General features: G+C 44.4%; 1 protein-coding gene across 2 annotated transcripts in view; it reads left to right on the top strand.

Annotated features, from left to right (window-relative positions):
- Nucleotides 1-421: 421 nt before the first annotated feature.
- LOC115117604 (transcription factor MafG-like) overlaps nt 422-24,781 on the top strand; it is a 35,777-nt gene continuing 11,417 nt past the window's right edge. The window contains exon 1 of one of the 2 annotated variants that reach the window (XM_065010651.1): nt 422-555. The gene's annotated coding sequence lies outside the window, so the exon portion shown is untranslated. Of the gene's footprint in view, nt 556-938; nt 1,204-24,781 lie in introns of those variants that run through there. The other variant, XM_065010650.1, reaches the window with a different exon arrangement.

The following is a 24,781-nucleotide window of genomic DNA, read 5'->3' as shown; positions in this document are numbered from 1 at the left end:
TAAACTTCCGACTTCAACTGTATTATGGCACAATTTTGGTAATTTCCTTTACAACTAAAATAGCACATTTTATGACGTTGTAACTCAGGTATTTGGGGAAACCGATACAAATCTTTATATTCTTAAATAGTATGGTCTCAGCCACTATTAGATCTTGTTTGCGGACATAGTAAAGAAAACAATTCAGATAGATTAAAAGCAGTTTCAATAAGTTTTATTTTCAAAAACATTTAACATCCAAAAGTGTCCATATTTGCAAAATCAACCATATTGCGTTACAACAAGCTCTTTTTTATTTTTATTGTTTTACAGATGCGTTGCAACATCATGCAAGAGATTGCACACATGAAAATATGATTTTTAGTGTCCTTCTGTTGATACTTCATGAATGAACCCACGTGACCAAACATGACGTCTGGCTCCGCGATACAAGGGAATGTAGAGAAAGGAATCAACAAGGAGAGACGAGCGGGATTTAAAACGCATGCTTGTCTGGCAGTCACAATTGTAGTAGCTACGTTCAAGTTGACCTTTTTATGAAAAACATCAAGTTTGGTGAGTTGAAAAGCGAAACGTGTTGTTATGCTGAGTGTGGGTGCATGCCATTACCTCCGATATGCTGAGCTTTGCTTGCTCAATGCGTGTCTTCTATGCTGTAGCTAGCCAGCCAGCCTGTAAAGTAATTTCTCAGGTTTCCAGCAGCTGGCTGAGCTCAGCGCACTATCAAGTAATTTATTCTAGTATTACGTCTCAACTCTTGTTAGGCTCTGTGTATGAATGAAGACATGGTTTGTAATTAGATGAACATGTTACATTATAATATTTTTTTAAAATAAAAAAAAGCGTATCTTGTAATTCCTAACTAGCTGAGTATGGGGATTCCCTTGCTTGTTCAGCAGGCGGGAGTCTGTAGGCTACTACACAGATACTGGTATTTAGTCACGCGCAAGCAGTGGTGTAGTGTAGTAGTGACAGCTTGAGGGTTGTCGAGAGAAAAAAAGTGTAACCAGATATAGGTGGCTTCTGCTAAATGGATATCCTGCAATCCAACTGCTTATTTAGCTTCTTGTAGTTTGCCTAGTCATGCACATACTGTAACTAGGTCTGGAGCTGTTCAAACCTGCTGCTTCATATCTGTGCGAGCGTGGCTTGCAGAGCTGAGGGAAGCGCGAGCCGAAGCAACGGTTGTCGGAGCGCGATCAGGTTGGTGGCTTCATTTGTGACATAAATCAGCACGATAAAACAAGGGCTCGACAGTATTTTGTGATACAATGTATATATGTGCACAGCTTGGTGATTTGATAGATGCAAGTTTGCATTGCTCAACAGTCGATTGCTTGGCATTTCCAATCGTGTTCGATGGCGGTAGAGGTTAGCAAACTGGTTCACCTGCCGAAGTCATTTAGCCAGTGGTTACGTTGTCACCACCCGCGATGTCTTATCAAGCCTCCGCTGTCAATGTTCAGTGTTTACACACCAGGATAGCTAACCTTACACATTGTACGTTTCGTTTGATGTTCGTAGATAAATGCCATCTAGGAATTTTTATCACGTTGCTGAATCATCACAATTATGTATTTGGACGTCTGAGAAGGAAACCACCCGAAACATGGCCCACCAGCGGACAAAGGTCTGGGCGGATAAGGATGGATGATATTTATCAGCGAGCCGTCTGTCGTTATCCTAGAGATTATGTGTAGTGAAATGGTCAAGTGTTGATTTGCAGTCCTCTTGTTGCTCGTGGAATGATGGGGATGAGCATAAATCATTCAATTTGCCTTGTTCTCTGGCTGCAATGCATTCTGATGAGGAGAAATGGATCAGCTTTCTGTATTGCAAGGTTGTCTTTAGGATCCATCAGCAAGCAGTCAAGTGTGCTATCATACCATTCTAAAATCGAGTATTTTAAGAATACTATTTTAAAAAGTAATTTAATAGGATTTCTTTGTGCTATATCCTGTGTCTATTATATTGACCAAAATGTATTTCATACATAAAGAAACCACACTGTTTTCAACCCGTTTTGCCATTCGCCATGTCAAGTAATGTTAAACTGGGTCACATTTCGATTAAACCCGCCGTTCTGTAGTGAATGCCTTTTGTTTCAGAAAATATAATCCAGCATTGTCAATCACTGCTGTATTGGTTTTTATGTTGCTTGAATAATGTTAGCCAATATGCTTTGGACATGGGATGTACATGGGATGATTTGGTGGCATATAGGCTAATCTAATACTGATGTCCTTATTTTAGGTAATGGTGGTTAATTTGTGTTACATGTAGCTGTTTTCTGATTGGTTGCCAGCAACTCTTAATGGTGCACTTTGAATAGCTTTTACTATAAGTGCCATGGTACTATTTTAGTGGTGGGCAGTGACAATATGCTTTTGCCTTTTTTGTTGCTCAGAGGCTGAGTTACTTACTTACTTCTCAGTAGGGCTGGGCGGTTTGGCCTAAAAATCATCTCTTTTTTATTATTTTTTCAAACTTGTGGACAAATCACATCCATATCGATAAAATTCTCTAAGCTTTGTTTTACAATTTAAAGGCCAAATACACAGCATTTTAAAGCAGTCAGAAATAATCAAATAAACGTAGGGCGTGTGAAATTATACCTAGGCAAAGTATAAGCCTTCCACCACCATAAGACCCACTACTAATTGTATTATTTTATCAAAGTAGTTTAACCTGCTTTTTTGCAATAATCACTTGTCTGGATTTCAAGTCCGTCTATGAAAATGCCATTTTTGTTACATCTTTTTTTTACCAGAACTATGCATAATGCATATTCACTAATAATGACTAACTAGTAGCAGGCATTATAGAACATTAACACAGGTCTCATAAACAAGCCCAAGTGCTAGTGGAGTAGCCAGCTAATCTTTATATTTCAAGTTTAGCCAACTTGGATCTTTTTGCTAGCTAACAAGGCAGAACAGTTATGAACACCCCTTCTGTCCGTCTCCAACTGTTTGAACAGCATGCTAGCCTGGCCACTTTGTTTAGATGTTGAATCATGTGACCTACCTTGTTTCTCAGAATGAGAACGAGTTGCCAATTCCTTATATAATTGTGTTTTTAAGCTTATTGCACATTTTATAAAACAAGACTAGACAGCGAGTATAACGGTCTGGCTAAGATGCTGTGTTTTATTATAAAACAGACTTATAACGGTCTGGCTAAGATGCTGCTATTTTATAAAACAGACTAGACAGCGAGTATAACGGTCTGGCTAAGATGCTGCTAGTGGTACGTGGTATTATAAAACAGACTAGACAGCGAGTATAACGGTCTGGCTAAAATGCTGCTAGGGGTACGTGGTATTATAAAACAGACTAGACAACGAGTATAACGGTCTGGCTAAGATGCTGCAGCTAGTATAACGGTCTGGCTAAGATGCTGCTGGTATTATAAAACAGACTAGACAGCTAGTATAACGGTCTGGCTAAGATGCTGCTATAACGACTAGACAGCGAGTATAACGGTCTGGCTAAGATGCTGCTAGGGGTACGTGGTATTATAAAACAGACTAGACAGCGAGTATAACGGTCTGGCTAAGATGCTGCTAGGGGTATGTGGTATTATAAAACAGACTAGACAGCGAGTATAACGGTCTGGCTAAGATGCTGCTAGGGGTATGTGGTATTATAAAACAGACTAGACAGCTAGTATAACGGTCTGGCTAAGATGCTGCTAGGGGTACGTGGTATTATAAAACAGACTAGACAGCTAGTATAACGGTCTGGCTAAGATGCTGCTAGGGGTATGTGGTATTCTAAACAGACTAGACAGCTAGTATAACGGTCTGGCTAAGATGCTGCTAGGTATTATTATAAAACAGACTAGACAGCTAGTATAACGGTCTGGCTAAGATGCTGCTAGGGGTACGTGGTATTATAAAACAGACTAGACAGCTAGTATAACGGTCTGGCTAAGATGCTGCTAGTGGTACGTGGTATTATAAAAGAGACTAGACAGCTAGTATAACGGTCTGGCTAAGATGCTGCTAGGGGTACGTGGTATTATAAAACAGACTAGACAGCGAGTATAACGGTCTGGCTAAGATGCTGCTAGTGGTACGTGGTATTATAAAACAGACTATTATAAGATGCTGCTAGTGGTACGTGGTATTATAAACAGACTAGACAGCGAGTATAACGGTCTGGCTAAGATGCTGCTAGCGGTTCCACGTGACAAACTGACCATTAGTTTTCCAGAATCAATGTTCATTCATTCCTGTTTTACTGGTGTCTGCCTTGTGTGCAATTTGAGCAGTTGAGATGTAAAAAGGGCATCATTAGAAAGGTCAACTTCTCCTCTATTACAGTAAAATAATGTCTCAATTTGTTTCGGTAACCCTATGACACATTTTGTTGGACCAAATGGCAAGTTGAAACCTCTTGTCAGAGAGGAATAAGTGATCTCTCATATTTGTTGTTGTGAGTGTAGGGGGAGCGGTTTTGTGTGTGTGTGTGTATAAACAGAGAGGCAGAGGTGACGCAATAAGTTTCACTCGCAAAAATCTGTCAAATAAGGCCAATACGTTTCTATGGGCTTATTTTGGACCTGAGCTTGTCACCTGCTTTCGTGTCTTTGGGACAACGACTCCCATTGTTATGGACGGAGACATGAGCATCTCATCATTATATACAGATCTCTGGTGTAAATGGTTAGGTGCACAGCACAGAAGGCACGAAGGAGACGAGACCAAAAAGACAACATGCTGACATAAACGCTCATACATTTTTATTTTTTTAAATGATTAGTGCGATGCGGGCATTTGTAATATCTCACAAAAACATTCATTCAATATATCGTCCAGCTCTACTTCCCAGTCACCTTGGAAACTGTTGAGTAGCCTAAATGGGCGAGGAGGGGTACACAGATAGGATCTGCGTAGAGTCTCTGAAGTTTCTCTCTTGCTCCGATTTCCAAGTTATTTCATCATCCTCGTTGGTGCAGGCAAGCAAAGCGTGTTTGGGTCGACATACTGCGCAGATAGCTTCAGCCCCATGTCAGAGACCCAGATTTGCAATAAAGCTCAATTCCTGTCTCCCATCCCGCCACAGCAGGTAACGAGAACAGATGAGGGGGCCTTGTATAGTGCCACAGCAGGTGGCAGGCAGGATGAGATTGGGGTGGTGTGGTGAGATCAGCTCAGAGATTTATGGCCCTTCTAGAGGTGGCCAAGATAAAACAAGGCTGGACACTGTTAGAGGTGAACGTGGCTGGATGGTGCACAGCTACTGGACTGTAAAGCCCATTTCACTCTACTGAGCCGAGTGGAGCTGGCCTGGTTATGGCTACATCCATCGTAGTTGCTGGCACTGTGCTGGAAAGGACCACCTTTGATACTCCATCCGAGTCGGTACGGTTTGGGTCGGCACCATCGTCTGAGGGCTATTACTGACAGCAACACCGATTGACAATGTTTGGGACAGGCCGCCCAGCCCAGCTCACGTGATGAACCACTGGGCAAGAATCCACTGCTGCACATCGTCACAGACAATGAACCAACACCTCTGCAAATGCCTATGTATTGTATGGCTGACGCAACACAGTAGTTAGTTAGTTAGTTATACCTAATCAGGAGAAATTAATTTCCCTTCGGAAATACACAGCATGTGTTTTGGGGTTTCTTGTCTGCAGAAGTAATGCTTTCACTACATGGGGAAATGGAAGTGCTGCTTTCACTACATGGGGAAATGGAAGTGCTGCTTTCACTACATGGGGAAACGGAAGTGCTGCTGTATCTACATGGGGAAACGGAAGTGCTGCTGTATCTACATGGGGAAACGGAAGTGCTGCTGTATCTACATGGGGAAACGGAAGTGCTACTGTATCTACATGGGGAAACGGAAGTGCTGCTGTATCTACATGGGGAAACGGAAAACAGAAGTGCTGCTGTATCTACATGGGGAAACGGAAGTGCTGCTGTATCTACATGGGGAAACAGAAGTGCTGCTGTATCTACATGGGGAAACAGAAAACAAGTGCTGCTGTATCTACATGGGGAAACGGAAGTGCTGCTGTATCTACATGGGGAAATGGAAGTGCTGCTGTATCTACATGGGGAAACAGAAAACAAGTGCTGCTGTATCTACATGGGGAAACGGAGAACGGAAGTGCTGCTGTATCTACATGGGGAAACGGAGAACAGAAGTGCTGCTGTATCTACATGGGGAAACGGAAAACAGAAGTGCTGCTGTATCTACATGGGGAAACAGAAATGCTGCTGTATCTACATGGGGAAAAGGAAGTGCTGCTGTATCTACATGGGGAAACGGAAGTGCTGCTGTATCTACATGGGGAAACGGAAGTGCTGCTGTAGCTACATGGGGAAACGGAAGTGCTGCTGTAGCTACATGGGGAAACAGAAATCAGAAGTGCTGCTGTAGCTACATGGGGAAACAGAAATCAGAAGTGCTGCTGTAGCTACATGGGAAAACAGAAGTGCTGCTGTAGCTACATGGGAAAACAGAAATCAGAAGTGCTGCTGTAGCTACATGGGAAAACAGAAATCAGAAGTGCTGCTGTAGCTACATGGGGAGAGAATATAGGGTTTTCTGTTTAATGGAAGGAGGGGCTGTTGGTGATGAAACTCTTTGCAAGGCATCGTCGGAAGGGGATTATGATGATTGCTGAGTGTTGCGATATAGGCTACCTCTCTGGACTTGTGAAAAAGTAGCACTTTGTTCTTTCATCCTCCAGGCACAGCAGGCAAAGCGTTGTCATTTTTACTTTCATGTGCTTTACTTGGTTGACCTGTTTTAAGTAGGCAACATCTGTGACATCAAATGAGGTTTTGTCAATGTTACTTTTCCAATATTTTACTTGTCAATGTTACTTGTACCATATGAAAAACCTGTGCTTCATTTACATGAACATCAACCACTCTGAACCAGAGTTTGTACACTTATGAATGCTGATGTTTAGCCTTGTGTGTGTGTGTGTGTGTACAGTGGTGTAAAAATACTTTAAAGTACTACTTAAGTAGTTTTTTGGGGTGTCTGTACTTTACTATTTATATTTTTGATATACTTTTACATCACTACATTCCTAAAGAAAATAATGTACTTTTTACTCCATACATTTTCCCTGACACCAAAAAGTACTCGTTACATTTAGAATGCTCAGACAGGACAGAATTATTGTTCAATTCATGCACCAATCAAAATAATGCATTGTCATTCCCACTGCCTATGATCTGTCGGACTCAATAAACACAAAAACCGTGTTTCTAAATGATGCTGGAGTGTGCCCCAGTCTGTCTGCAAATAAAATATATATGTAAGAATTATGCTGTCTTGTTTGCAAAATAAAAGGAATTTGATGTAATGCATTTAAAAAAAAAAATGTTTACTCAAGTATGACAATTGTGTACTTTTCCCACCACTGTACTTAAGTACATTTAAAACCAGATACTTTTTTACTGAAGTAGTATTTTTCTGGGTTACTTTTACTTGAGTCATTTTCTATGAAGGTATCTTTACTTTTCCTCAAGTATAACAATTGAGTACTTTTTCCACCTGTGTATGCGCGTAGTACATAGGCTACTACCTACATGATGAGACAATTGTTTTCAATTCAGTCAGTTGTCTGATGGTCCACTAAATCACTGAAAACCCTACAAATAGAGTTGATTTTTGTAGCATAACATTACAGTGGTAGCCGAACGACATTGTCTTCTTCTTGTTTAACGAGTCTACCAAAGCAGCAGTGGATTGGACAGACAGAGTAGGTCTAGCTTTCTGTTTGCTTACTGTGACGACACTGATGAGCTGTTAACCATACAGAGACAATTAACTACAAATGACTGACCTGTTCCTGGTCCAGAGAAGCCTACTCTCATGTAGAGAAACTGGACACATTTCCCTTGTTCAATATGAACTATACAGTTGTATTCTATTGTAGTCCTAAGGTCAGTAATACATATAGGATCCAGTAATGGTAGTTCATGGATTGAAACATTTCACCAGTGAGTGTGTGTGGGCTGCCTGCAATTCTCCCTGCCTCCCTCTGCCAGCGTTAGGCTATGGCTGCTGATGTATCAAGAGCGATTCCCTTTTAATCAAGTCCTCCGGGCAGATAGAGCGTTGAAGGCCAATGAAGTCCTCGCTCTCCTCCGAGTCCCACTGCAGCTCTCGACACAATATCGATTCAATAGACCACAACGGCACTGTATTCAACTTGGAAACAAGCCTAGCCAAGTTTGGCTTATTTTAGAAAACACCAAATCACAGGTACTAAGAGTGTGCTGAAATTGCTTTCCAGTTTTCTTTCAACATATATGCTGAACAACTGACAGAACTTCCTCACACAAAAATGTTGTCTAGGCCTAATCTGTGGTGTAGCTTGGGTGTAGGCCTAAAGTACAACACTGAATGATGCACAGCAGATTGCAACCAAGTGCCTCTGACAAGAATATCGGCTGACGTTTTGTTACTTTTCCAACTGTTCTACATGTTGATTCTGCTAAAACAGCAGATCCTATGTTTTAAACAAGCTTTACAACTTAATAACATGTGGAGTATTTCTTCATCTATGGCAACAACCAGCACACAGGAAGTCTTTTTACTCTAGATAAGGTTTGTTCTGTATGTCAAGACTCAGTCCTTCCTCTTTCAGGTGGAGAAACGTTTCTTATTCCTCAATTTGAAGTGTGATGACGTGTTCTCAGTTTCTAGTAATCATGGGGTTCATCCCTAATGGAACCCCATTCCCTGCATAGGGTTCTGGTCAAAAATAGTGCACTATATAGGGAATAGAGTGCCATTTGGGACACATTAGTCTACACCACAGGCCCCAACTCTGACAGACTTTTGAGAGCTATCCAAATAAATCTTATATTAAACAGTCTTCTTGGGAATCAGATTAGATCTCGGCTATGATTCTGAAATGTCTATCCTCGCCCACTCACGTGAGCCTCATGCCTGATGGACTCCAGAGACTGTATTCATAAAGTCGCTCAGACTGATAGGCTGACTGCCCGTGTGCATCAACGAGCGTCTGCGTTGCCAAGGGCTAAAATAGAAGTAATTCCTATTTCTGATGCAGATCGCGCTGCATGTCCTGCCTCATTGGTTTATAGAAGCAGGTGCCCACGTGCCATCTCCTGATTGATTGAAAGACGAACCGTTGCCGGGTGTTCTGGTGATACTATGAAAGTTTAGATGCCAATTACCATATAAGTTAAAAGATGAAAAAGCCTGGAAGGAGGAGAGATGACTAGAAACGATTCGGTTGACTGTTTTTATGTGTGGATTAATTGTCGGAGTAGAGGACCTTGTGCATTTCAGGTAAAATAACAACCTAATGTTTATATCCCAGGACAAATTAGCTAGCAACAGCAAGCTAGCTAAATAGGGCAAATTAACTAGCAACCGCAAGCTAGATAAACAGGGCAAATTAGCTAGCAACAGCAAGCTAGCTAAATAGGACAAATTAGCTAGCAAGTGCAAGCTAAATTGCCCTAAATGTTTAATGCTTTTCGACCTGTCCCCAAATTAATGTAATTGGTTCAGAGTTTGTTTTGGTATTTTAACCTGCGTGTCGTTATCGTGTTTGGTGTAGGGGGACAAAATAAATGTATGCACGATGGCACACGCACAGCCGGTTTGGGTTCCATGTAAGAGTGCTGTTCTCGGATCAGTTTTGCCTTGTACATCATGATGAATAAGATTAGCCTACATTGGTCAAGGACTGGGATGGACCTGATCTTAGATCAGCAGAACTTACTCTGAGACGCTTTATAAACCACTACGAGCTCAGGTTCTAGAACTCATTTAGATCTTCAGAGGCAGTAGGAAGAATGTCCCCTTGAATTCTCTGCAATCAACCACTCATCTATCCCATGGGAAAGCAGGGCAGCATAGGTGACATATCATCATTATACAAGGGCCCACTACTACAGGGACAGTCCTTGTAAAAGGTGCCATCCTCATTTCGGCAAACAATTTCTGGTTATGTTAGGAAATGTCTCTTCATCACTCCAACCTCTTAATGGGAAAAGGTGTTGGCTTAATGTTTTCCCACCATTGATAGCGCCTCACACATTTTCCCTTTGAAAGCCGCTGAACGATTTACCCTCTCTCTTTTGTCACTCTTATTTCACGCTCTGAATAACAGCTCTCTCTCTCCCTCCCTCCCCCTCTTTCTCTTTATTTCCTATATGCATAAATTGAGCCAGACTCCTGGTAACTCTTCCTGAGCTACCAGCAGAGTCAGATTTTTCATTTGCAGTTAAATGGCGCTCGACACATGCAGCTTGGTTGATAATTGACTTCACTCAGCTGAAGGGAGGGATGATTAGGTCAGAATATCTTCTAATTTTCTTCAATGGAGGGAGGGGAACTGGTGGCACTCCTATCAGGCATGTAGTGTTGACTATACTTAAAGGAGAAGTCAGTGACTCTCAGTGACAGTAGTACCGGACAGACTCCTGCAGCAACTAAGAGCGTGAAGCGAGAGGCTAAACTCCTCTGCTGCTGTTGTCTGGCAGCTATCACCTTGTTGCAGCATAGTGTCAACTACCCGTTACATTGTGTGAGTGCATCTTCTTGCATCGCGCTGCAATAGTCTCTGTTCTTCCTGCTGCTTGTGGTAACCTGCAGATGCACTGTGTGAGGGCTTTAGCGGACGTACGGGAGGAACAAAACCAGTAATGTGGTGGCGCAGACCACATGGTCTAGGCCTAGTGTACACATGCTGGAGAAGCAGGGGTTTTAAACGGGTGAGATCATTTCATCTTGTCTTAATGCATGATTTTGTCCAGGTGAGATTTATTTTAAGTTTGATGTGGTGAAGCATGATTTTTAAGCTGCCAGGTGCAATATAATTTTATCTTCAGTGTGGAGCATGAATTTAAGCAGGTTAGATAATTATATCTTAAAGGTAGACTCACCGAAATGACGTTGCCACAAGCAGCACCATAGATATTGTGAGATGCAAGACTTCGCTCTCACACAGTGTGGAAGCATCTGGACCAAAAGAGGTCAAATTTAGCGTTGCGCTTCAACGTTCTTACTTGTTTCTGAAATTGACCCACTGTTTACTTTGTGCATCTACGTCATATGAGTCTACCTTTTAAAGTATCTACAAGCATGAATTCAAGCAGGGGATCTTATTACCTAGGTGTGGAGAATCATTATTTAACCTATCATTTAAGATAGCTGTTCATTTCTCAGACCTTTACTGCCTCTGTAGTTGTGGCGCTGGCTGTTTGGTCTGTTGTGGCGCTGGCTGTTGGTCTGTTGTGGCGCTGGCTGTTGGTCTGTTGTGGCGCTGGCTGTTGGTCTGTTGTGGCGCTGGCTGTTGGTCTGTTGTGGCGCTGGCTGTTGGTCTGTTGTGGCGCTGGCTGTTGGTCTGTTGTGGCGCTGGCTGTTGGTCTGTTGTGGCGCTGGCTGTTGGTCTGTTGTGGTGCTGGCTGTTGGTCTGTTGTGGCGCTGGCTGTTGGTCTTTCATCAGCATGCACCTCCACTGCCTAGTTTATCCACTTCATTAGGGAGCTGCCGATGCCTAGCGCCGCCACGCTTCCTTTCAGGAATCAGCAGTGACAGGCTAAATCATTGGGTGGGTGGGTGTGCATGTTTGTGTGCAGAGGCATTGTGTGTTTTTACTGAGTCATCTGTTTGTTTTAATACAATTTGTCTGTGTGTATGTTTCTGTAGTGAATATTTTTGTGTGTGTGTTGGTGAGTCTGTCGGCTGAGTCTCTATAGGCCTATTACGAATAACGTCTTCTCTCAGCATCTGAACAAAGCACGCGCCCCCATTACGATAGTCCCCCTCAGTGTCGCTTAGTATTCAGAGAGGGAGGTGCTGCTGTAATCTGGATTCCAAAGCGGGTTGCCGCAGGTTTTTGTTTGCTCTTACAGCCCTGATAATCTTGTTACACTGCTGTCAAGTGGAAGACGTGGCTTTCCCCCAACCTCTCAACCGTATCCCCACCTCCCTCCCTAACCCTCAACCCCACCTCCCTAACACCCCATCCCAAGCACCACCATTTTGAGCCAGCAGTCCAGATGATGGAGGTATCCTTGAAGAATGACCCTCCTGCATGTCTCTTGGTGTGTCTCTGCTCAATGGACACACAACTAGGGCTGATCACATTTAGTCTAATGTTTGGTCTATATGCTGTTGGTCGAGCAGAATTCTTTAGTCGAGCAGAAGCAAAAAAATAAATAATTTCATGGTGTACAAGACACCTGTCTGATTCACGCCTGTCAGAGTGGACTACTCCATTGTGGAGGAAGTGGAGATGGCACAGTCCATCACTAAGACATTTGCTACTGAAATTGTAAATGGTTAGATGAGAACAATGGTGCAAGACAAAAATGTAAAAGAACATAACGACATCTGCTTTGTCCCTCGTTGGATAGTGGTCACTGTCAGCGGTTCTGAAACTTCAGTGCGCTGTTGAATTGGCGCCTTTTCCTAGACCATGTTGCTATGTGTATGATAGCGAAGTTAACCAGTATATTGGTGTTGAGGAAAACAGTTAAGGCATGTGCTGTTAAGTGAGGAGCGGGGAAACACAAACAGCGTTATTCTAAAATTGATGACTTTGATTAAAAAAACAATCTACATACACTACCCATAATGACAAAGAAAAAAACAGTTTTTTTTAGACATTTTTGCAAATGTATTAAACATTTTATACTGAAATATCAAATTTTTACATAAGTATTCAGACCCTTTACCCAGAACTTTGTTGAAGCACCTTTGGCAGTGAATACAGCCTTGATTATTCTTGGGTACAAGCTTGGCACAAATTCACAACGACTACCTTATACACACAAATGTAAAGGGATGAATAAGAATATGTACATATACATTTACATTTAAGTCATTTAGCAGACGCTCTTATCCAGAGCGACTTACAAATTGGTGCATTCACCTTATGACATCCAGTGGAACAGTAGTGGGAGGGATTACTTTATCCTATCCTAGGTATTCCTTAAAGAGGTGGGGTTTCAGGTGTCTCCGGAAGGTGGTGATTGACTCCGCTGTCCTGGCGTCGTGAGGGAGTTTGTTCCACCATTGGGGGGCCAGAGCAGCGAACAGTTTTGACTGGGCTGAGCGGGAACATATAAATATATGGATGAGCGATGGCCGTGCGACATAGGCCAGATGCATTAGATGGTGTAGAATACAGTATATACAGATAAGAGTAATGTAGGATACGTAGAAATTAAAGTGGTGTTTATTTAAAGTAACTAGTGATAGCTTTATTAAATCCATTTATTTAAGTGGCCAGAGATTTGAGTCTGTATGTTGGGAGCAGCCACTCTGTTAGTGATGGCTGTTTAACAATCTGATGGCCTTGAGATAGAAGATGTTTTTCAGTCTCTCGATCCCCGCTTTGATGCACCTGTACTGACCTCGCCTTCTAGATGATAGCGGGGTGAACAGGCAGTGGCTCGGGTGGTTGTTGTCCTTGATGATCTTTTTGGCCTTCCTGTGACATCGGGTGCTGTAGGTGTCCTGGAGGGCAGGTAGTTTGTCCCCGGTGATACGTTGTACAGACTGCACTACCCTCTGGAGAGCCTTGCGGTTGAGGGCGGTGCAGTTGCCGTACCAGGCAGTGGTACAGCCCGACAGGGTGCTCTCGATTGCATCTGTAAAAGTTTGTGTTTTTAAGTGACAAGCCAAATTTCTTCAGCCTCCTGAGGTTGAAGAGGCGCTGTTGCGCCTTCTTCACCACACTATCTGTATAGATGGACCATTTCAGTTTCAGTGATGTGTACGCCGAGGAACTTAACCTTTTGTGACGGACTCCCTCTAGTCATTTGTGTCTTAATGATTTTAATCAAACAGTGCGCTTAAAGCGTCAGACAAGCTCTGTGCATATTCTGTTGTTGATCTGACTAAAACACAGAATGTGCCTATATTTGGAACAAAACACGTTTAACAATTTCTACCAATCGATTTGGTTAATAGAACAGACAACTCTCGGTCGACCAATATATATATATATATATATTTTTTTTTTTCCATGGACAGTTATACACACAACATACTGTATATACATACAGCTGACTCACTATAACACACGTGCGCACACATGTGTTGAGCGACGCGTGCGTATATATATACACACACACACACACAGGGAATGACAGTGATACATTTTCATCAAGGGCGCCATGGTGTAGGCTAGATACTGTGTAGGGTAACCAATAGCTCCTTGAACAAAGCCCCTCGCCCAGCTGATGGCGCTCCGCCTCGGCACACCCCTGGAGAGTCCCTGGAACCAGGCCCCACCTACAAAGGGATGACATCGTTAAAGGCATGGGGCTAAATGCCAGATGGACAGGGGACCAATCATGTCTCATCGACATTTATTTATGGCTGTGTCCCGATTCTCCACCCTTCTCCCAAAGTGTACACTTGTTTTAGGAAACTCACTCCTGCCAATGCTTACACCAATCATATGCTTTTAAATACATGACGGGGAGTGTGCAAGTGCACACATCTAGAAAAAGGACAGAGAATTGGGACTCTTTCTCATCAGGTTTATCAAAATGGCCGACCCCCTCACACCACTCTCTGTCCTCCGTATGTTTATCAACATGGCCGACCCCCTCACACGACTCTCTGTCCTCTGTATGTTTATCAACATGGCCGACCCCCTCACACCACTCTCTGTCCTCTGTAGGTTTATCAAAATGGCCGACCACCTCACACCACTCAATTCAATTCAAGGGCTTTATCTCTGTCCTCTGTATGTTTATCGACATGGCCGACCCCCTCACACCACTCTCTGTCCTCTGTATGTTTATCAACATGGCCGACCCCTCACACCACTCTCTGTCCTCTGTAGGTTTATCAACATGGCCGACCCCCTCACACCACTCTCTGTCCTCTGTATCTTTATCAACATGGCCGACCCCCTCACACCACTCGCTGTCCTCTGTAGGTTTATCAACATGGCCGACCCCCTCACACCACTCTCTGTCCTCTGTATGTTTATCAACATGGCCGACCCCCTCACACCACTCTCTGTCCTCTGTAGGTTTATCAACATGGCCGACCCCCTACACCACTCGGTTTATCAACATGGCCGACCCCCTTACACCACTCGCTGTCCTCTGTAGGTTTATCAACATGGCCGACCCCCTTACACCACTCGCTGTCCTCTGTAAGTTTATCAACATGGCCGACCCCCTTACACCACTCGCTGTCCTCTGTAGGTTTATCAACATGGCCGACCCCCTTACACCACTCGCTGTCCTCTGTAGGTTTATCAACATGGCCGACCCCCTTACACCACTCGCTGTCCTCTGTAGGTTTATCAACATGGCCGACCCCCTCACACCACTCTCTGTCCTCTGTAGGTTTATCAACATGGCCGACCCCCTCACACCACTCGCTGTCCTCTGTAGGTTTATCAACATGGCCGACCCCCTTACACCACTCGCTGTCCTCTGTAAGTTTATCAACATGGCCCTAATACATTATCAACATGGCCCTAATCTAATACATTTTAGAAAATATTTGTATTACTTTTTATATAAAATATATATAATATACCCATTAGCAGTAGTGTAAATTAGACGTCGACCGATTGATTTTTCAACGCCGATTATTGGAGGACCAAAAAAGCTGATACCGATTAATCGGACAATTTTTATTTAATTTATTTGTAATAATGACAATTACAACAATACTTAATGAACACTTATTTTAACTTATATAATACATCAATAAAATCAATTTAGCCTCAAATAAATAATGAAACATGTTCAATTTGGTTTAAATAATGCAAAAACAAAGTGTTGGAGAAGAAAGTAAAAGTATAATATGTGCTATGTAAGGAAGCTAACGTTTAAGTTCCTTGCTCAGAACATGAGAACATTTGAAAGCTGGTGGTTCCTTTTAACCTGAGTCTTCAATATTCCCAGGTAAGAAGTTTTAGGTTGTAGTTATTATAAGAATTATAGGACTATTTTCCTCGATACCATTTGTATTTCATTAACCTTTGACTATTGGATGTTCTTATAGGCACTTTAGTATTGCCAGTGTACTAGTATAGCTTCTGTCCCTCTCCTCGCTCCTCCCTGGGCTCGAACCAGGAACACATCGACAACAGCCACCCTCGAAGCAGCGTTACCCATGCAGAGCAAGGGATACAACCACTCCAAGTCTCAGAGTGAGTGATGTTTGAAACGCTATTAGCGCGCGCTAACTAGCCAGCCATTTCACTTTGGTCACACCAGCCTCATCTCAGGAGTTGTTGTTAGGCTTGAAGTCATAAACAGCGCAATGCTTGATGCACAATGAAGAGCTGCTGGCAAAACGCCCGAAAGTGCTGTTTGAATGAATGTTTACGCACCTGCTTCTGCCTACCACCGCTCAGTCAGATACTTAGATACTTAGATACTTGTATGCTTGTATGCTCAGTCAGATTATATGCAACGAAGGACACGCTAGATAATATCTAGTAATATCATCAACCATGTGTAGTTAACTAGTGATTATGATTGTTTTTTACGAGATAAGTTTAATGCTAGCTAGCAACTTACCTTGGCTTACTGCATTCGCTTAACAGGCAGTCTCCTTGTGGAATACAATGAGAGAGAGGCATGTCGTTATTGCGTTGGACAAGTTAAGGTTGCAAGTTTGGATCCCCCGAGCTGGCAAGGTGAAAATCTGTCATTCTGCCCCTTGAACGAGGCAGTTAACCCACCGTTCCTAGGCCGTCAATGAAAATAAGAATGTGTTCTTAACTGATTTGCTTAGTTAAATAAAAAAAAAAAAAAACGGCAAAATCAGTGTCCAAAAATACCGATTTCCGATTGTTATGAAAACTTGAAATCGGCCCTAATTAATCGGCTATTCCGATTAATCGGCCGATCTCTAGTGTAAATGGACTATTATGAACAAATGTTTTTCTACCTTAATCTGTGACTCCATCTCCTTCCTCCTTCAACATGCTCCCTTTGCTGCTGTAAAGTTAGCAGGATCTGTAGCTTAGGAAACACAGTGCTCTGGCTATACATTTTTTAAAATCTGCTTTACAGTGATGCTAAAACAATGCGAAAAGCCTGCTGTAATGAACTACCAAATGTCATTCTTGGTGAGTGTGGACATCTAAAGTGAATCCGAGACCCAGTGATGAGTCGTGACTTTGAGATCCATGCTAGGTTAGAGAATGTCAAGTATGTGAGGATGCATTGCAACTGCAGGACCACTGCTTGATAGTTGTTTACTGCGGTAGCAAGGCAAAGGAACACAACATGCTTTCATTTTTGACAAAATGTCACTTTATGCCATTAGATTCACAGATTTATGTAACAAAATATGTAGCTTACGTGATGACGAACATGCAAGGAATTAATGTTTGACTTATGGCAATCATCTCATATTAATAATTTGATCAAAAAAGTCAAGAATGGTCTTACATTAGAATCGATTGGACAATATATTGGGAAAAAATTTAAGAAGTAAATTCTAGAGCTTGTTGTGTTTTTACTCGGGGGGCGAATTGCGACACAGCAAACTAGCGACTAATATGCTTGATACCACTGAAGTCCCAGACATCAGAGCGCAAAATAGAGAAGTTGCAATCTGAACTTCAAGCTAAAAAAAATTGGTCATTTCTACATGACTAGCATATGGATAGCATGACGGACACACAGTCAGTCCTACCCAAGAGTGTGCAGTGTTTGTCCATGCTGCTCTCTGGTGTGAGAGCGGCCCAAGCTACCAAAATAGCTCCTATTGCAGCTAAAGGGACAGGTACAGGTGCTATTCCCAAACAACCCACAAAGCGTGGTTGTGATTCCTGTAGGCGCTGTTGGAACGTGTGCAGGCAGAGGAAATCCTCCTGCACATCTCAGGCAGCCTGCCCGCTCGTGGAGTAGAACCAGCTATTCAGTTAGTTATTGGAACTCCTGTCACAGAAGTGATCATACGATGCAGAGATGATGAGATTTAGGGAGGAGCAGACAGTCTTGATGGGTGTTTTGAAGGTTGGACTGGTGGTGTTCCAAATAGTACCCTATTCCCTATATAGTGCACTCCTTTTGAACTGAGCCCTATGGGACCTAGTCAAAAGTAGTGCACTACATGGGGAATAGGGTGCCATTTGGGATATATGCGATGGCTGGTCGTGCTAGTTCAACTTCTTTAACTGTCCTAATTGGCTCCTTGGTCGGTCCTTGCTGAGATCAGGGTTTTTATCTTCTTTTCAGTTCCTCCAAATGTGTTGAGAGTGCATTTTTCACAAGGCTGTTTATTCCTCAGTCTCTCTCTCGCTCCTCTGCTCAGTGTCTCTGTCTCTCCTCCCCCAATCTCTTTTTCTCCTCCTTTCACTGGGGTTGAGCGGCCACACTCAGCGCTTTTCATTTCCTGTGGGTGTGATGTCTCTCCTCTACGAGCAACAAGCAATCAGCTCTGGTTTTGTCAGCATTCTTCCAGGGCGATTCATAAAAATGCAGCGTGCGCCTACATAAGACGCTCCGTGTCCCCCATCCGTCCCTCCCCTACCCCGCCACCCCCGTGGCTCTGCCTCCGTTCTCTTGGCCTACACACCAGGTGAAATCCTTTATGGGAGGTAATACATTTGTGTGTGAGGAGGACGTTGGTGCCCGCTGCTCCGTCCTCTGCTGTGAATGTTAGAGGGTGAACCTGTCAGATGCAAGGTTGCCGCCTAGTCCCGGTCCAATCACTTGCTGTCTTTTGTGTGCACCTGCTAGTGGAATTGTGTGTGTGTGTGTGTGCGTGTGCATGCACATGCGCGCACACTTTTTGTTGTGCTACCATGTTAGGTCATTTGGACCAATGGAATTAGAATACTAGATTGGACATGAACCTTTTTATGACGGGGTATAAAGGTCAGCCATTTTGGTCAAGGAGTTGGTCAACCATGGTTTGCCAGTGCTGTGATAAGATATTGTGTCAAATTAATTTGAATAATATTTCTGCGCTGTATGCTAGCTGGCCAGTTTTAGTGGAATTATTCTATACATTTTTCAAATTCGCTGCCAACTTGCAGCTGTGTGGCTGAACGAGGTGCTGGCCTGTCACCCTGCAGCTGTGTGGCTGAACGAGGTGCTGGCCTGTCACCCTGCAGCTGTGTGGCAGGCTGTCACCCTGCAGCTGTGTGGCTGAATGAGGTGCTGGCCTGTCACCCTGCAGCTGTGTGGCTGAACGAGGTGCTGGCCTGTCACCCTGCAGCTGTGTGGCTGAACGATGTGCTGGCCTGTCACCCTGCAGCTGTGTGGCTGAACGATGTGCTGGCCTGTCACCCTGCAGCTGTGTGGCTGAACGATGTGCTGGCCTGTCACCCTGCAGCTGTGTGGCTGAACGATGTGCTGGCCTGTCACCCTGCAGCTGTGTGGCTGAATGAGGTGCTGGCCTGTCACCCTGCAGCTGTGTGGCTGAACGATGTGCTGGCCTGTCACCCTGCAGCTGTGTGGCTGAACGATGTGCTGGCCTGTCACCCTGCAGCTGTGTGGCTGAACGATGTGCTGGCCTGTCACCCTGCAGCTGTGTGGCTGAACGATGTGCTGGCCTGTCACCCTGCAGCTGTGTGGCCTGTCACCCTGAGCTGTGTGGCTGAACGATGTGCTGGCCTGTCTGTGTGGCTGACCCTGCACCCTGCTGTGTGGCTGAACTGGCCTGTCACCCTGCAGCTGTGTGGCTGAACGATGTGCTGGCCTGTCACCCTGCAGCTGTGTGGCTGAACGATGTGCTGGCCTGTCACCCTGCAGCTGTGTGGCTGAATGAGGTGCTGGCCTGTCACCCTGCAGCTGTGTGGCTGAACGATGTGCTGGCCTGTCACCCTGCAGCTGTGTGGCTGAACGATGTGCTGGCCTGTCACCCTGCAGCTGTGTGGCTGAACGATGTGCTGGCCTGTCACCCTGCAGCTGTGTGGCTGAACGAGGTGCTGGCCTGTCACCCTGCAGCTGTGTGGCTGAACGATGTGCTGGCCTGTCACCCTGCAGCTGTGTGGCTGAACGATGTGCTGGCCTGTCACCCTGCAGCTGTGTGGCTGAACGATGTGCTGGCCTGTCACCCTGCAGCTGTGTGGCTGAACGATGTGCTGGCCTGTCACCCTGCAGCTGTGTGGCTGAACGATGTGCTGGCCTGTCACCCTGCAGCTGTGTGGCTGAACGATGTGCTGGCCTGTCACCCTGCAGCTGTGTGGCTGAACCCTGAGCTGTGTGGCTGGCCTGTCACCCTGCAGCTGTGTGGCTGAATGATGTGCTGGCCTGTCACCCTGCAGCTGTGTGACTGAACGATGTGCTGGCCTGTAACCCTGCACAGCTGTGTCACGAAATTCTCCTCAACTTGGAAACCTGGCCGACTTTAGTTGTCCACTTGTGTTGCCATCAAGGCAATTCTGCTCTGTTCTCTGCTTTTGAACAATGTTACCTGTGCAAAAGGACACAGCTTGTAGATGTGGCAGCCTTTCACTTTAAGTCTCATCACTAACCCTACTAGTATAGCCAAGCTACACCAGCTGTAAAGAGAAAGTACTCTGGGCCAGTGAGACTAGGACTGTAGGCTACTTAACTGTCTCTCATAATCCATTAGTCCAGGGGTGTCAAACTCAAATACCCAGTGGGCCAAAATGTAAAACCTGAACAAAGTCATGGGCCAACATTGAACAAATTAACCTTTTAATATGGACCCAAACAAGTTTTGCTTTAACATTGAATATGGAACAAGCATCGCTTATTACCATACAATATATAATTTAATAGTGGAGACATGCAAAATCGAATTTCAAATGAAAAAACACATCAATGGCATTCATTTATTAAATAAATAAAATTTAAATAAAAATTGTATGCCTCTTTTCTATTTGCAGCCTTCTGATTTAAATACCAAAATAAACTTTTTCCACTGGCTAATAATTTTACAAATAAAATGATAATAAATCAATCAACCATTCAAGCCCATGCCTTGTAGCAAGAAAAAGTGCATAAAGAAAACGTTAATTATTGCACACTGGTCTAATCTGATGTGCCCAAGCCAGATACCTGGCATCTCTTCTTGGATGCTAGTTCATCAATGTCTGGGCTCAAGCTCTGAGCTGAAGAAATCCTCAGTATCGAGCGAAGATGTTCATCAGTCAGACGTCCCCTGTGAGTTGTTTTGGTCATCTTCATCGAGGAGAAAAGTTGCTTGCATAGATAAGTGCTGCCGAACATGGAGAGCATCTGAGCAGCTTGGGTGCGGAGCTGAGGCATTGTGTCAGGGATGAACCGTGGAAACTGTGCGGCACCCACAGCATCATACTTTGACTTCAGCGTGTCGTTGCACTGGAGTTCAATCAGCTCCATTTGGATGTTGGTTGGTGCATTTTCCACATCAACTGCGAAGGGATTACTAAGCAGTTCAAACTTGCATTTCTGGGCATCGAAGTCGGCAAATCGCCGGCTAAACTCAGCGGCGAGAACACTGAGTTTTTCAGCAAACTGTGCGCATGGGAACACGGCGGTAGAGATCTGCGCTTTTATGGATTGGCAGCAGGGAAAATGGCAAGGGTTTCCTTGCAGCATCTGATTCTCCCACAGGCACAGTTTAGTTTTGAAGGCCCTCACTGCAGCGTACATGTCTGTGATGATGCGCCCCCGCCCCTGAAGCTGCAGGTTCAGCGCATCGAGATTGCTCGAGATGTCACAGAGAAAGGCCAGCTCACACAGGAACTTTTGCTCCCGGAGCTCTGCTGTATCCTTCTCTTTGGTTTCCAGGAATTGACATATTTCCTCACGCAGCTCGAAACATCTGTTCAGTACTTTTCCTCTGCTTAGCCATCTCACCTCTGTGTGATACGGCACGTCTGCGTATTCCGAACCACACACCTCCAGAAAAGATTTAAACTGGCGGTGATTTAGACCTTTGGCTCTTATAAAGTTAACTACCTGTGTTACTGTGGTCATAACATGTTCCATCTTTAGGGCTTTGGCACACAGTGCTTCCTGATGTATGATGCAGTGGTAAACAGTTAGCTCACCTGCACAGTTCTCTTCCCGCATCTTCTCCCGAACCATGCCCACCAGTCCACTCTTTTTACCGCACATCGCTGGCGCACCATCTGTCGTTAATCCAACGAGTTTATCCCACGGCAGCTTTATTTCAGTTACACATTTGGAAACCTCCTCAAAGATTTCCTTTCCTGTGGTTGTGCCATGCATTGATTTGAATCCTAATAGCTCCTCCGTAACACACAGATTTGAGTCCACTCCACGGATGAAGACTGACAGCTGAGCAGTATCAGATGCGTCGCAGCTCTCATCCACAGCGAGGGAGAACGCAACAAAATCTTTTCCCTTTTCCATCAGCTGGTCATACAGATTGGTGGCAAGATCACATGTGCGATCAGCTACTGTGTTCCTGCTCAGGCTCACGTTTGAAAATGCTTGTTTTTTCTCTGGGCATACGAGGTCACAAACCTTCATCATGCACTTTTTCATGAACTCTCCCTCATTAAAGGGCCGGGCTGATTTTGCGATCTCTGCTGCCACTATATAACTAGCCTTTACAGCAGCCTCGCTTTGTGATGTGGCTTTTTTAAACATATTCTGTTGTGAAACCAAACTTCTTTTCATCTCCTCTACTTTCTGGCTCCTTTGAGTCATGTCCAGGTCCTTGTATTTGCCATGGTGTTTCGTTTCATAGTGTCGTCTAATGTTGTACTCCTTACTTACAGCCACGTTGACTCCACAAACAAGACAAACAGGTTTGTCTTTTACATATGTAAACAGATATTCTGCCTCCCACTTGTCCAGAAAGCTCCTGTTTTCTGCCTTTCTTTTCGCCATTTTTGGGAAGGGTTAGCTCGCTGACAGTTGTAGCGTCTATGTTGCTATGACTACTGTCACAGAGGAGAGAGCGTTTCTGGGTCCTGTCCTGATTGGCGCGCGAAAACAGCAGAGCATTATGGGATTCGTAGTATTAGTGGTGAATGCGCTGTATAATACCGGCGGGCCAGCTCTAGTAGTAATTTGGTATTGTCTCGCGGGCCAAATATAATTACCCCGCGGGCCAAATTTGGCCCACGGGCCAGAGTTTGACACCCATGCATTAGTCTATCTGTGCATCATATTTAGGGTTGCACATTTTGGGGAATATTCAGAGGTGGAAACTTTCAGTAGAATTGACTTATGTGTATCCCACAAAAAAGGTTCACCATTATAAGCTAACTTTTTTTGTTGTTGATGAATTTAAGCAAAATTCCAGGGCTTATCTTCCCATGGAAAATTTCGGGAAAGTTTCCGACCCTTTGCAACCCTAATCATATTTCTATATCCCATTATCTCTGTAGTATTTTGAAAGGCTTCCTGGTAGGGACTCAGTAGAGGAACTACTGGTGTGTGTCTTTGTTACTGTCTATTATATATAGATGGAAATACGCCTTATCTATTTCTACTGATTGTAGAATGGAATGTTAGGGGTTAGCCTACTAGCTAGTGGAGAGAGAGAACACACTGTTAGGGGGTAGCCTACTAGCTAGCGGAGAGAGAGAACACTGTTAGAGGTTACCCTACTAGCTAGCGGAGAGGGAGAACACTGTTAGGGGTTAGCCTACTAGCTAGCGGAGAGAGAGAACACTGTTAGGGGGTAGCCTACTAGCTAGCGGAGAGAGAGAACACTGTTAGGGGTTAGCCTACTAGCTAGCGGAGAGAGAGCGAACACTGTTAGGGGTTAGCCTACTAGCTAGCGGAGAGAGAGAACACTGTTAGGGGTTAGCCTACTAGCTAGCGGAGAGAGAGAACACTGTTAGGGGTTAGCCTACTAGCTAGTGGAGAGAGAACACTGTTAGGGGTTAGCCTACTAGCTAGCGGAGAGAGAGAACAATGTTGGGGGTTAGCCTACTAGCTAGCGGAGAGAGAACACTGTTAGGGGTTAGCCTACTAGCTAGCGGAGAGAGAACACTGTTGGGGGTTAGCCTACTAGCTAGCGGAGAGAGAGAACACGGTTGGGGGTTAGCCTACTAGCTAGCGGAGAGAGAACACTGTTAGGGGTTAGCCTACTAGCTAGCGGAGAGAGAACACTGTTAGGCTATTCTATGCGGGTATTTGAAAGGGAAGCATCAAGAATGCGAGCCACAATGTGACCCTGTGTTCCATTCCTCCACTGCCTGTGTGGTGGTGTCGTATCCAGGTCATTTTTAACAAGTGGCCCGTCTCATCCCGTTTGGCTCAGGTGAGCTGTCGTTTCCACCTGTAGCCCCCCACCCCGTTGTTGCCATGGCAACGTCTTGGCCGCACTTCAGAACGACTACTCATCTCTCTTTCTGGCTTTTTCTGTTTCTCCATCGTCTCTGCTGTGTGTAGTCTACACATCCTCTCACGCTTCGTCTCACATATTTACAGCTATTTGCAAAACTGAGGTGTTTAGCCATCACGATTACACGTACACACACACAGCCAAGCGCTACTCTCACACACCCTGTGTAAATGAGCTTATTGTGTGTGTGTGTGTGTGTGTGTGTGTGTGTGTGTGTGTGTCGGCATGCCGTGGTGCTGACACAGCCTTTTCTCTGTGTTGAGTAAAGCAGTTCGTCAAGGGCCACTGCTCTACTCAGTCACAAGTGTGTGTTCTGCTACCCTCTGACACTGTGACAAGGCTCACACTAACTGTGGACCAGCTCAGCTGGAAGGGGTTCCGGAATACTACAGATTAGGGTTGCACATTGTGGGGAAAATTCACAGGTGGAAACTTTCCATGGGAAATATCGGGAATGTATGGGAATTAACAGAAATATATGCAAATTAATATTAATAGCATTTAAATGATGTTTTTTGCATTGGATATATTTACCA

This window comes from Oncorhynchus nerka, linkage group LG26, assembly GCF_034236695.1.
Source record: "Oncorhynchus nerka isolate Pitt River linkage group LG26, Oner_Uvic_2.0, whole genome shotgun sequence".
Taxonomy (NCBI): domain Eukaryota; kingdom Metazoa; phylum Chordata; class Actinopteri; order Salmoniformes; family Salmonidae; genus Oncorhynchus; species Oncorhynchus nerka.
The sequence above is the reverse complement of the archived record's forward strand: the minus strand, read 5'-3'. Positions and strand labels throughout refer to the sequence as shown.